This window comes from Hoplias malabaricus, chromosome 18, assembly GCF_029633855.1.
Source record: "Hoplias malabaricus isolate fHopMal1 chromosome 18, fHopMal1.hap1, whole genome shotgun sequence".
Classification (NCBI taxonomy): Eukaryota; Metazoa; Chordata; class Actinopteri; order Characiformes; family Erythrinidae; genus Hoplias; species Hoplias malabaricus.
This window is the reverse complement of record NC_089817.1, coordinates 18,928,650-18,940,191: the sequence shown is the minus strand read 5'-3', so window position 1 is coordinate 18,940,191 and position 11,542 is coordinate 18,928,650. Positions and strand designations below refer to the sequence as shown.

General features: G+C 37.0%; 1 long non-coding RNA gene across 1 annotated transcript; it reads left to right on the top strand.

Moving 5' to 3' along the window:
- Positions 1–1,729: 1,729 nt before the first annotated feature.
- LOC136675036 (uncharacterized) lies at positions 1,730–8,611 on the top strand. Its single transcript, XR_010796132.1, has 4 exons — positions 1,730–1,814; positions 1,986–2,168; positions 4,331–4,397; positions 6,494–8,611. It is a non-coding gene; the product is annotated as an uncharacterized lncRNA (long non-coding RNA).
- The last annotated feature ends 2,931 nt before the right edge of the window (positions 8,612–11,542 follow it).

Here is an 11,542-nt window from a genome sequence, read left to right as displayed (position 1 = left end):
GTATTGGTAATCAAAACCCAGTGTATGATAAACATCATAATCTAAATGTCAGCTCAATGTGACATTCTAACAATATTGGATATACTTAGTTGGTTTAAGATGCAACATTCCTTCATTCATTTATTAAATGTAACTGCTTATCCACTTTAGGGTTGCAGTGGGTCCGGAGCCTACCTGGAATCAGTGGGGCACTTTTCCTTCACAGTGCGACACACACTCACACACTCATTCACACACTTATACCTATGGACAGTTTTGAGTAGCCAACTGAGCTACCAACATGTGTTTTTGGACCATGGGAGTAAATTGGAACACCCGGAGAAAACCCACATGAACACAGGGAAAACACACCCAACTAATAACAGACAGTCATGCGGAGCAGGGTTCGAACCTACAGCTGCAGCACCCTAGATTTGTGTGACAGCAACACTACCTGTTGCAGTCCCAAGTTGAATTTTATAAAAAATTCCAAACATCATTCTGATACTCTACCATACTGAAATTAATTAATTAATTAATTCATTGTCTGTAACCGCTAAGTTCAGGGTCGCAGTGGGTCCTGAGCCTACTCAGAATCACTGGGAGCAAGGCAGGAACACACCCTGGAGGGGTCGCCAGTCCTTCGCAGGGTGACACACACTCATACATTCACACCTATAGACACTTTTGAGTCACCAATCCACCTAACAACATGTGTTTTTGGACCTTGGAAGGAAACCTGAACACCTGGAGGAAACCCCCGTGGACACAGGAAAAATACACCAAACTACTCACAGTCACCTGCCGCTCCAGGACCCTAGAGCTGTGTGACAGCGACAGTACCTGCAGCACCATCGTGCTGCCCCACGCTGCAATGTTAAGAAACCAAAATGCAGTGTGTTCAAAACATTATTCTGATGCCATATTGACATAACATAACAAAATTCAGTTGTGAGATACCATGACCAAAATGTAAAATTATAGAATAAGAAATCATCAAAATCATTTAAAATTAGTTTTAAGAGATCAAAAACTACTGAGATGTTCTTAAGTGGGCAATAATCTGAGCGGTCCAATGGTGGACCAGCAGTGGCCTACCATCAGTGGGTTACCAACATTTTCAAGCCATTTGACAGGTATATGCTTGCCGTCTTAAGAATACAAAACACACTATAAATAAATGCTGTAGCGAGTTTGCTACTGTATTGTAATGTATTTTTGAATACAGTATTTTATGTAATGTATCTTGGGTAACAGACTGGAAGCAGCAATGAAGCAACTAGCTTTACAGTATTTCACTGTATTGTGAGCTGGGGAGGCTGAGGACTGCAAATGGCATCTAAAGGTGAGTAACTTATTTACACCATTTATTTATCACTTATTTTATTGTTTTGACAACGTAAATATAGCTTAGTTCCAAAATTACATTCGTAATTACATTAGTTCCAAAATACCCTCCCTTGGGCAATGGTACAATTTATTTTTGTAACGTCAGTTGTAGGTCTCACTACAAAACAAAACCAGAACAGGACAAGTGAATACTTTTCGTCCAAATGAAAAAAGAGAAAGAATTGTGTTTTTTCATTTAGTTACACCGCGACCCTGAAATGGACAAGCTTAAAAGATGATGATGATAATGATGATGATTTGTGTTAATATTGTTTTATCTTATTTAAATTATTTTGTTGAGGGTGGGGCGGTTAGCGAGAACGGGCTAACGGTTCCCTGGGGGCGGGGTGACCAGAACAGAGACGGAGAGAAAGAGACAAAACGTATTCAGAGGCTGCAAGCGTCGTCGTACTTTAGGGATTTTGGAACAAAAGTAATGAGTAAATGTATGTTTTAATCACACAGCTCTAAACGTTTCCAACCACATTGTCTTGGTACTGCTTTTTAGCAAGATAGATGGTGCTAGTTATGATAGCCGCGAACATTTAACCAGATAACTCCTGTGGAATTTGCACACTTGTTTGCTCCCAAAAAATGTTAATGTTTTATTGTCGCAGATATCGTCAACTGGCGTTTCCCCCCCTCAAATTAGTCCGTTGGAGGGGATTGAAGCCGGAGACATCACCAGTTTTGTGACGGCTTACAAGCAGGAGGCTGAGGGAAAGGTAGGAGAGAAGAGGCGGGAAGAAAAGAAAGAGAGGGTTCTGCTCCATTGAAACAGGCTGCCAGTGAAAGGACGGGTCAGTCGTAGCATTATTTATTTATATTTAGCGTAGTAGAGAACGATAATTTGACTGGACAAACAATTGTAAACTCAAAGTCCAGTTTTGGGCTTCTTGCGGGTACTATTCGAGTTTTAGTTAGCTAGCAGAGTAATACTTTTTAAAGAAGAGAACGGAGGGAAATATAAACATAGAGATGGACAGGGATTCTGGTCATTGATATTGGTCAGTTTGGTAAAATTAGCTACGTTCATTATAACAGAGAATTGTAAATGTAGATGTTGTAGACATTGTAAACATGTAACGTTAGCTACAGACAAACTCCATTCCAGATTATTAGCTAATATATATTTGGAGTGTCAGGTGTGAATGAGGTGCAAGATGGGGGGAGTAAAATAGATTTTACTTTGTGCTGTATTGAGAATTATAGGCTACTGTATTTTGCTGCAGAATTTTGAGCTCCATTTTACGGAGCCCCTAAAGGGACTGGGGGAAAAAAAAAGACTTGATTTTGCGTTCCCTCGCAAATACATTGCGCTCCTTTGCAAATGTTTTATGATACACAATTGTCTTTGTGGCTCAGTCAACACATCAGGACACTGCAGTTTCTAGTGAAATCCAGCCACTTGAAACAGATATATATGTATTTATTTATCTCTACTAACACACAGTTTCGTTGCCAGTGCGACGTCTGTAAGGAATACATCTGTATACATCTGTAAGGAACTGCCTAACATCAGAAGTTGTCAGCAACAGGTTTATATACGTTATGTAGCATCCTGAAAGTTATAGTCAGAACGCCGTATTTCCATAGTAACAGTTGTATGAGACGTAGGCTGCTTCATGAAAGAAAGAAAGTGTGGAAGGCTGTGTTTTTTATTGTTATTGACTGGGGTAGGGGTCAAGCTAAGAATGTTAATTAAAAACCTTAACAAGCAAAGACTCTTAAAAATCCAGTCATTCAATAACAAGATGGAGGGTGTAAGGCGCAACACACAGAGATCTCAGGGCACACTGCGGGCTAATTTTTACAGAGACGTGGCTCAGCGCGCTGACTCCAGACACGGCTGTGGAGCTAGAGCCGGTCGCTACACCATGCATTTCATTTTATCTGGAAAATGTTTTTTTTTTTTTTTTTTTTTTTTTTAAATAAAGCTGCAGTAAAAACAGGATACCCTTTTCTGACTGACGTTTACACACACACATTACTCCAGTACACTACCAATAGCTACACATTTATTTAGGTGTTCACTCTCCTTTGTCTCCCACTGATTGGAAACTGTGTTCATTGTCTGTATCTCTATACTGTTCACGTAACCTTTGTCCATGCGCTTGCACTTTAAATTCTCTCATCCTCTTTGCTAAGCAATTAACAACACAGCATCAAACGTTTCAGTTGGCACTCCCCAATAACATATCCATGTTCTCTGCTGAGAAGAAATGCTATGTCTTTATATTTCAGTCCAAGATCAAAGTAAATTTCAACGAGCTGCTCCATAGTTCACCTGACACGCACAGCAAGCACATAATCAACAGCAAGCACAGTACTACGGAGCCCACAAAGTATTTGTGAGGTAACACAATTGTGTTTGCGAAGGAACGCCAAAGTCTTTTTTTCCCCAGTCCCTTTAGGGGCTCTGTAACAAAGACAATTGTGTATCATAAAACATTTGCAAAGGAGCGCAATGTATTTGCGAGTGAATGCAATGTTTGCAAGGGAACACAAAATCAATAGTCTTTTTTTAATTTTTCCCCCAGTCCCTTTAGGGGCTCCATACCATTACAAATCTGATTTGAGACTCCCATTTTTGTTATTTAGTTTATATAGAGTGTACATTTTAATTGTTTATCAGAGTTTAAGAGTATTGCATTTAAAGTGTCTAAATACTAAATGTTGGCTACCAGTTCTGTGATCACAAATGTAGTGTGTTGGTTTTTGTAATGCATATGAAATGACATCTTATTTCTCTGTACTAAATGATTTAAATGTGGAGAGTCTCGTCGTGCCATGACTTTCAGGAAGTTGGCTGCATTTAAGGCCCACATTTACAGTTATCATTAAAACAGGAAAACTGAAACTAGACCTAGGCTATATCATATAGGTTTTAATTTGACATGTCATTGAAAACTGCAATGGTAAATGTTGAAGACTTAAAATAATTTATATTCTCATCATTTAGGCAAGTGCCACAGTTGCTGATTTTGAAACCCTTAACCTGCTTGTGAGTCCTCAGATGTTTATTCTGGGTATGTATATATAATTGCAAGATACTCCAGAATGACAAAAGTTTAACATTTGAATTAATTACAGTGGAATTTTTGACCAATGCAAGATATTTGCTGACAGTGGAAGGACAAGTGACCTATGTTTGCTCAAGCCTCCATTAATTTCTGGAAAGGCAGCCCTATTCACCTTGTACTAAAATTTCAATTTCCAATATCAACAGGAAATTTCTTTCTTTCTCTCTCTCTACTTGTTTACTTCCTTCTCTGAATTAAACTAGCCTCTATTTAATGTTATCTTACCTGTAATTAAAAGTATTATATATAAAAACCTTGAAATATGATAACTTTACTGATGCAGAAACCCCATGTATGAAAATGGATTAAAAAATTCTAAAATTATCTGAAGGTAATTGCTTTTTAATATTTTGACCCGTTTCTGTTGGATAATTCTTTATGAAATTATTATGAAGGGCAGTTACTGTTTACTGTCATTCATTCATCTGTTGCAACCATTTAATTCTAATCAGGGTCATTGTGGGAATTATTTGATGCAGTTGAAATTTGTGCTTTTGATATGTGAAATTAAAGGTCAAATACAGGATTTTCTGATTACTATGATACATTGAAATATTGCATAGCATATCAGTATACATGGCTTTTAGATCAGGTATCAAATTGAAATTGCAGTACTTTTGGGAAAAAAAATGGTTTTGTTGAGTTCGTATTAATATCTATCCTCAGTCTTCACTACAAAAAGTGTGAGCAAGCGACAACTAGGGCTGGGCGATATGACCAAAAATTCATATCTCGATATGCCTAAAAGAAATGGAGATATATGATACGATATGACATTATGAAAGCCATAACAAAATACAATGTCAAAGTATTAGTGTTTATTTTTAGCACCAAATAGGACATGCTGCATTATCTAACTGTAATTATTAATGTAATTCACCCTTTACCTCACTCATTTGCTCTGATTACTTGCAGAAAAATAAAAATAAACATAGCACAAAAAGTAAGAAAATTTGTGTCTGGTTGATTATTTCTTTGTTGTAACAGTACTTCTTGCCAATAAACCTTATACCATTACTGTTAATTTCTCTTTTAAATGGTGCTACATTTGTAAGAAACATGCTTTTGTGAGATGAGCAGTAGAGCTGAGTATGTGGATTGCGACAGTGAAAAATTTGTCAAATACTCACTGCCAGTGCCAAACAGCTTATTTTGTGTAATGGTGTGATGTGGCATCTCCTTCACTTGAAAAATGAGGTTTATCGTCATTGCAAGCAATCTCAATGCAGAAAAAGATATTGAGATGAAATTCTACAACCAGTGGCAATCCCATATCTCCACAGTCTGGGACCAAACTCTAACCTCCAAAATGACAACACTTGCCCCCACAGAGCGGTGTTTATCAGAGACTACCTCCAGAATTTGGTAGTGGAGAGGATGGAATGGCCTGCTAGCTCCTGACCTCAACCCCAATGAACACTTGTGGGATCAGCTTGGGCGTGCTGTTCATGCCACAGTGACCAACACAACCATATGTGTGACCAGCAGTGTGTAACCAGGATGGTGACCATCATGAAGAGAAAGTCCTGGGCTGTTTTGGCTGTTTATGGTTCTTCCACACGCTACTGAAGCTCCTATTTGTTAAAAGAATACATTGTTAAATTGCCAATATGTCTTGTTTCTTCAAACTTCAGTCAGCCAGTCACAACTCACCAAACGAGTCAATGGCAGAATAAACTCTTTGGCATTGGCAGAGAGGATTGGGCTAATGTTTCATTGGCACAACCCACATACTCATTTCTACTGCTCATCCCACAAATGCATGTTCCTTATAAATGTGGCACCATTTCAAAGGGAAATTAACATGATTCCAACAGTATAAGATTTATTGCCAAGAAACATTGTTACAACAAAGATATAATCTACCAAACAAAAATATCCTTATTTTTGTGCTATGTTTAGTTTTAAAAAATGTCTTGCCCATGATGTCATCTGATCTTCCCCTTACTGTATCCTCTTGTGTACAAAATTTTTATTGCAACTTTTTTGTACTTTTATTTCCACATGCTATGTTACTAACTGTGGATTTTTTATTTTTATAGACGCCTCATTGGTAAAAATTCCCAGGGGTGGTAAACGTAGAGAGCAACCAAGAAGTCCTGGACCATGCATCTGTGTGTATCCTTGCTTTAAAGAAACTGATGGACTTTGAATTAAATTTTATTTACAAACCGGATTCCAAAAAAGTTGGGCCACTAAACAAATTGTGAATAAAAACTGAATGCAATGATGTGGAGATGGCAAATGTCAATATTTTATTTTTAATAGAACACAGATGACAGATCAAAAGTTTAATCTGAGTAAATGTAACATTTAAAAAAAATATATGTTCATTCAAAATTTCACAGTGTCAACAAATCCCAACAAAGTTGGGACAAGTAGCAATAAGTGGCAAAAAGGAGGAAATTGAGCATATAACGAACAGCTGGAAGACCAATTAACAATAATTAGGTCAATTGACAACCTGATTGGGTATAAAAAGAGCTTCTCATGGTGTCAGTGTCTCTCTGAAGCCAAGATGGTAAGAGGATCACCAATTCCACCATTGTTGCGCAGAAAGATGTTTGCTGTGCAGTGATACCAGAATGGTGTTACCCAGTGTAAAAAAGCAAAGATTTTTAAGTTATCATCAACCGTGCATAACATCATCAAAAGATTCAGAGAATCTGGAACAATTGCTGTGCATAAGGGTCAAGGCCGTAAAACTCTACTAGATGCTTGTGATCTCCGGGCCCTTAAACATCACTGCACCTTGAACAGGAATGCCACTGTCAAGGAAATAAAAGAATGGGCTCAGAAATACTTCCAGAGAGCATTGTCAGTGAACACAATCCACCGTGCCATCCGCCGTTGCCAGCTGAAACTCTACAGTGCAAAGAGGAAGCCATTTCTAAGCAAGCTCCACAAGCTCAGACATTTGCACTGGGCCAGGGGCCTTTTAAAATGGAGTGTGGCAAAATGGAAGACTGTTCTGTGGTCAGATGAGTCACGATTTGAAGTTCTTTATGGAACACTGGGACGCCATGTCATCCGGACCAGAGGACAGGATAACCCAAGTTGTTATCAACGCTCCGTTCAGAAGCCTGCATCACTGATGGTATGGGGTTGCATGAGTGCTTGTGGCATGGGCAGCTTGCGTGTCTGAAAAGGCACCATTAATGCAGAGAACTATGTTCAGGTTCAAAACATATGTTCAAAACATATGCTCAAAACATATGCTCCCATCTAGACGTCATCTCTTTCAGGGAAGACCCTGCATTTTTCAACAAGATAATGCCAGACCACATTCTGCAGCAATCACATCATCATGGCTACGTAGGAGAAGGATCCGGGTACTGAAATGGCCAGCCTGCAGTCCAGATCTTTCACCTATAGAGAGCATTTGGCGCATCATAAAGAGGAAGGTGTGACAAAGAAGGCCCAAGAGGCCTGTATTAGACATGAATGGGAGAGCATTCCTATTTCTAAACTTGAGAAACTGGTCTCCTCTGTCCCCAGACATCTTTTGAGTGTTGTAAGAAGAAGGGGGGATGCCACACAGTGGTAAAAAATGGCCTTGTCCCAACTTTTTTGGGATTTGTTGATGCCATGAAATTTTGAAACAACACATTTTTCCCTTACAAATGATACATTATCTCAGTTTAAACTTTTGATCTGTGATTTGTGTTATATTCTGAATAAAATATTAGATGTTGGCACCTCCAAATCATTGCATTCAGTTTTTATTCACAATTTGTTTAGTGTCCCAACTTTTTTGGAATCCAGTTTGTATTTAAAGGGTCATGTTCAACACAAAACTGACTCTAAGTCAGTAACATGTTGGGTTCACTGATGATATTTGAAATACAAAGTTTTAGCAATCCAGATTACATATTTTTTATTACATTTTTCATGATGTTTTACGGTCACTATTTGTGTTGTCTGGTAAGATCAAAATTCATGTGATATAACGTAATGTTTTACTATAAAGATTTGGGCACCTTTCTTGTAATTCATCAAGGCAATAATGTAATTGGATATTGTGAAGTATTTTTGGTTAGAAAAAAAAGCAAATATCATAAGGGGCAAAAATATTAAGTTCAAGTAAAACATAAATGATTTGAACATGTTATGTAGTACTTGAAATTTGTCCACATTTTGCATATATTCAGTTTTAATAAAGCGTGTTACTGATTTTAATTCTGAATGTAGATTTGGACTTCTTTTGTGTATGTTATGGTTATAGTATTTTTAAAGTATTCATGCTTGGCAGACTTGATTTTTTTTTATTTAATAGTAACAATAATCTTAATACAAAAATATTACGTGCTGGTATTGTTCAGTATATATAAAGAATTGAATGTAATTTAGATACTGTTTGTAATTAGTGTTCCTCTGTAAAAAGGTATTGTTTCTGAAAAAGGCAGTAAATGGCTGGCAATTCTGCTGAAAATATTACTGTACATTTAAATATTTAGAGTAAAACATTGTATTATGCAATTACAGTAGTATTCTGTAAATTTTAAATACAATCTTGTTCCTGTACAAATGCAGTAATTGGCTGGAAACTCTGTTGCCAGGTATTTACTGTAAATCCTAATATTTACAGTTAAGTTTTATTCATTTACAGTAGTATTTTGTAAAGTTGAAATACATTTATGTTCCTGTAAATATACAGTAATTGTCTGGGAGCTCAGCTGACAGTTATTTACTGTAAATCAGTTTTTACAGTAAAGTATTGTATTATTTAATTACAGTAGTATGCTGTAAATGTGAAATACGGTAGTGTTGAGGCTCTATGTCACACCAGTGTTGGGTTTAGACGTCGACCCGATTTTCATTACAACTAAAACAACATTGGAGCTTGACGTCACCCGAATGTTAATTTTTGAGTAATATCTTACTTTGATTACTAACCATAATTCAATGTCTAAACTACATTGAGTCTTGATGTCACACCAATGTTGGGATTTGACGTCAACCCAAATTTTCATTTCCAACTAAAAATCAACATCTATACAACATTGGAGCATGACATCATCCTGACGTTAAATTTTGAGTAATATCTGACTTTGATTACTAACCATACTTCAACGTCTAACCAATGTTGGTTCTTGATGTCACATCAATGTTGGGTTTAGATGTCAACCCGAGTTTCATTTCCAACTAAAAATCAACATCTACACAACGTTGGAGTTTGACGTCATCCTGACGTTAATTTTTGAGTAATATCTGACTTTGATTACTAACCATATTTCAACGTCTAACCAACGTTGAGTCTTGACGTCACATCAATGTTGGGTTTAGACGTCAACCCGATTTTCATTTCCAACTAGAAATCAACATCTACACAACGTTGGAGTTTGACGTCATCCTGACGTTAATTTTTGAGTAATATCTGACTTTGATTACTAACCATATTTCAACGTCTAACCAACGTTGAGTCTTGACGTCACATCAATGTTGGGTTTAGACGTCAACCCGATTTTCATTTCCAACTAAAAATCAACATCTACACAACGTTGGAGTTTGACGTCATCCTGACGTTAATTTTTGAGTAATATCTGACTTTGATTACTAACCATATTTCAACGTCTAACCAACGTTGAGTCTTGACGTCACATCAATGTTGGGTTTAGACGTCAACCCGATTTTCATTTCCAACTAAAAATCAACGTCTGTCCAACGTTAGAGACCAACGCCTTTCTGACGTCAAATTGACGTCCTGTGCCTGCTGGGCAGGCAACAACAACATGATGACACAGTGCCCGCTTCAAAAGTAGTAACCGAGCTAGTTCATTTTGTAACGTGATGCAAATATTTTTTTTCATCTTCACGTGCCGCCCTGGCCGGCTGCCCACGCCTAAATCCACCACTGTATGAGAGGCAGCGATGTATTAGCTTTAAATTAGCTTTAAATGTTACCTTCTTTGAACCTGAATCCCGCATTTTGCAGGGTGAAAAACACGACTTATATAATCAGCTTTGTAAGTCTTGAATGTCTGACTGCGTCTGTGAGCTCCGTATACCGTTAGAAAGCGCAGATCCTACCGTTTCTAAAAATAGCGCTCTCATCGCGGTGCTGTGAAGCCTCTGGGAGTAATCTAGTGTGAAAAACCACCTAAAAATCAAGGCGCTCCTTCAAAATTTTTGTCTTATGTCCTTGTCATGAAAGATTCTAATGATATTCACTATAATCAGAAATGAAGACGCTGCAAAGGGACAAGAAAGACGGTGTTTACTTTCAGTTTCGTTTTGACTCACATAACGTCATCCCACGCTGTCTCTGGGCAGAAAAGTATGAGTCATCAGCAAAAACATATTCCTATTATTGATTTATAGTTTGTCAAGGTTTTTGTAGGTTTCACATCAAATAATACTGCATTAGATCAACAAATATAAACTAAAAAGCTTAAATAATTCTTTGTGTGTATTTTAAATAAACAAGTATTATTTCATATTTTTTTTAAAAAGATTATAATAATAATTGTAAATATTATCAGCATCTGGGAAAACTGCCAAAGTACCAAAATATTTTTTATTTGTTGGGAAATTTTCTATATTTGCCCTAACCTAAATTCCTGAAAGTCTGGGCCTGCTGTGACTGTCAGAACTTTATCAGTCATATATCCCAGAGCTTAGAATATCAAGAAAAATATGTCCGTCTGATGCTACAAATTTATTTTGTCACAGCAATATGACATGTAATAAATTGGCATCAAAAATGCTTATGTTTTCAACTAAAAGACACCTCAAACTAACAATCTGTGTCAAGATATCCGATGTGGGAATATGATTTCAAGGCTATACATCGAGAAATATGAAAAAAAAAAAAAGCAGGCGCTAGGTAAAATTTTGGTCAAAACATGACAAATTTATAGAAAAATTGATTAATCGGTCAGCATGAAAACCTCAAGTGATTACATATTTGAGTAGCAAAGGTTCTTTAGAAAATAAAACAACATTTTTAATATGGCTATGTCACATAATTACTGTTTAAATGCAACTGAAAGAGGCACTGACAAAAAAACGGAACAGCAAAATAGCTATATAAATAGGTTCCATCGAGTTAATTACCTTGACATTTTATGACTAAGTACAGAAATATTATA